General features: G+C 37.2%; 1 pseudogene; it reads left to right on the top strand.

The window, feature by feature from the left end:
• The first annotated feature begins 904 nt into the window (after positions 1-904).
• LOC129883851 (5S ribosomal RNA) lies at positions 905-1,026 on the top strand (annotated as a pseudogene).
• The last annotated feature ends 2,147 nt before the right edge of the window (positions 1,027-3,173 follow it).

Below are 3,173 nucleotides of genomic sequence, written 5' to 3' on the forward strand. Positions count from 1 at the left end.
AGGTATTAAAGTACGATTGACATGTAAAGTTAAAAATGGAAAGGAAAAGTAGACATGGCAGGGTAACAGGTGTAGTTTGAGTTTGGCATATGAGGTAAGTCCATTATTTTTACTGTTGTTGATATTGGGCATCTTGTGTGGCTACAGTATGATACAATATGATTATATATGTTGGCCTTGTGAGGCATTGTTTGCATTTCTGTGTGCAAGTATTGAGATAGTAAGAAATACAAAGGAAACTCTGCCCAATTTTTCCTAGAAATAAAAGGAGATATAAGGTTGTAGTATGCCTTGTCTATAATAAGAATGAAATTTGACTAAACTACGAGTAAGGCTTACCTTGAGAAATAAGTTAATGACTAAAGTGATGGTAATAGTAATGAGGAGGTTAATATGGGTATGGAAAAAGAATCTAGAAAAGACTAGTGAGACTAAGGGATGATTTAGAGATAACACCTAGATCTAGATAGAATGACATATTAAGGCACCAACTCAGTTGATACATTGGGATAAATAGTAATGAGCTAATTACTGATTGGGATGAATAGAATGTGGCTTTAAATGCACTTCTACATTAAGGATATTACTCGAGTACCAGTGTTTAAGACTGAAGTTGGTACAGTATATTGAGGATTCTAAGCATCTCATGATTGTATTAAGGTTTCGTACATGGGTAACCTAAAGTATAGGTGATGTAAAGAAAGATATGGAAATAATGCAGTATACTAAATAGGTTGGAAAGGACTCATATGCATTTCGAAAGTTAGAAATAAACAGACAATGACATGGATACACCCTAAAGGGGGGAAGTGGACAAGAGAAGTACAAGCATAAGAGAAAATCAACTAATGTTATCATATGTAAATGAGAACTCTTAAACTTCAAATGAGATCCCATAAGGGATTGATGCGATCATACCAGCACTAATGCACCGGATCCCATTAGAACTCCGAAGTTAAGAATGCTTGGGCGAGAGTAGTACTAGGATGGGTGACCCTCTGGGAAGCGAAAGAGGAAATGAAACACAAGTATTCGTACCTTTTACCTACATCTACAAGTAATCCGAACCTTTGGAATTTTCATATTGATTGCTCGATGAAAGTATATTTTATGGAAACGAGATAGAGGAACTCTCCATATAGTCAGTATAGGATCGGGAGGAAGGTTTTGATTCACATTCGAGGACGAATGTTCTACAGGGGGGAAGGATGTTATACCCTGTACTTTGGTACCTTGGAACGCTTCTTAAGCTTCTTAAGTTTTTGGGAAGGCTCTTAAGTTTCTTAGAAGTCGTCATGTGAGTTAGATAATCTATAATGCTATCAAACAACTCTAAGGAGGGGAGAATGAGATACCCCAATATTAGGGAAGATTGGAAATATGGTTATAAGAATCCGGAAGGAGTTGGAGGCCAAGTAATGGGTCATAGGACTCGACTTACTTGTGTAAGCTACCAACTTGGATGTCTTACATACTTGTGCTACTTGAGTACGCATCAAGCTTAAGTAGCAAGAAATACATAGGCTCTTAAAATAAGACGAGATTGCGAACCCACGGAAGACATGAAAGGAGGTGTAGTACCTACTTGGAAGCAAGCAGGTGATGCACCTACTTGGACCAAGTAGGGGACATACCTACTTAAGGTGGGCCCCATGCTGCCATGTGTCACCTCTTATGGAGGTGTATATATGTACTACATGCTGTACATATCTTATTTCAGCACTTAGAACAAAATAAACAAAAAGAGAAACCCTAAGAGGTTAAGAGAGAGGGGCTACAGCTTTGGCCAAAGTGAAAGGTAAGCCCTGATTTCGTTCTGTAAATTAATTATCTAAGGTATTCCTTTACTAATTGGAGGTGTTAATGACGTAAATTAACTATTTGGGGCAGCAGGATAGGGCTGCAAACAGCCACAAAAGCTCAGCCGCGTAAAAGAGTTTTCGAAGTTAATTTTCAGCAAGTTTGGGAAGCCGTTTGTTAAGGAATGGCCTGGTTATCTTTCCCACGTTTTGGTAAGGGTTTTTACATGTTATGAGGGTGTTAATAATTTAAAGTTAAGGTTTGGAGCAGCACCAAGTGGACAACAAACAGCCACGACATTTCAGCCGCGCTAGAAGAACTTCCGAGGCACGTTTTGGCAAGCTTTGGCCAATTTCGGGTAAGGTAAGGGTTTTCCTTCCAATTTGGAGTTTATGGTGTAGTTATGGAGTTTATTACACGTCTTATATGTGGCTTGAAGTATAAAAATTACACAATGATGGTTGACGTTGGAAACAAACTAAACTAAGGTCGTTATAGTTAACCGAAGTCGAGTAGTGTGTTGTGGTTGTTGTGCTACGCTTGCAGGTGGTTTGATTGTGTGTTGCAGTGCTGAAAATTATTATAAAAGAGGTTTGGGTGCTTCTTGTTTCAGCCACATAACCCTCCATTACGTATGGTTAAAAGTTTTACAAAATAGAGATTAATAACCGTATTTTGGAGTCATAGTTTTGAGCGGGCTGTTTGGAGCTTGTTTTGAATAATGTTGAGTTAGTTTTATTATATATGGTTGCTTATTGTTATTGTGAATATGTCTTCTAAGGTTATATATTAAAATTGGAGGTTTGGATAGGGCAAGTTATAGGGGAGATGCTGTCCGATTTCCGTTAACTTCTCAACTAATTAAGGAAGTAGTCAAGAAGGCAAGCGAGGAGATGCGTTCTATGAATACTCGTATGTAACTTAAGATGCTTGAAAGTCGAGGGTTGTTGATGCTCGTATTGATTTCATGTTAAATAGGTTCAAGAGACGACGAGGCTAACGTGTTAAGAGTAATCCGTACGAGGTATGTAAAGCTAACGTTTCCTTCTTTTGGCATGTTTTTGGCATAAGTATGTAAAAATAATCTTTCTTATGCAACAAATATATGAATTTTATATGGTTCCAAGGAAGTTCCTATTCCTAGAGCCACTAGGATGGCAAATTTCTTGATTTCCCATGACATTTTATTACGCTTTGATATAAGTATATAATTCCAGAAGTTCTATTTTGATGTAATCCATAGTGACTTTCAAAAGGTACTTGATATGAATCTTGTCTTGATTTGAACGGTAGCTTATATTAATTATTCCACTGAGCCCCATAATATATTTTAAAATATAGAAATGATTTCAGAAAGACTATTTTGACATAGA

The sequence above is a fragment of the Solanum dulcamara genome, chromosome 3 (assembly GCF_947179165.1).
Source record: "Solanum dulcamara chromosome 3, daSolDulc1.2, whole genome shotgun sequence".
Lineage (NCBI taxonomy): Eukaryota > Viridiplantae > Streptophyta > Magnoliopsida > Solanales > Solanaceae > Solanum > Solanum dulcamara.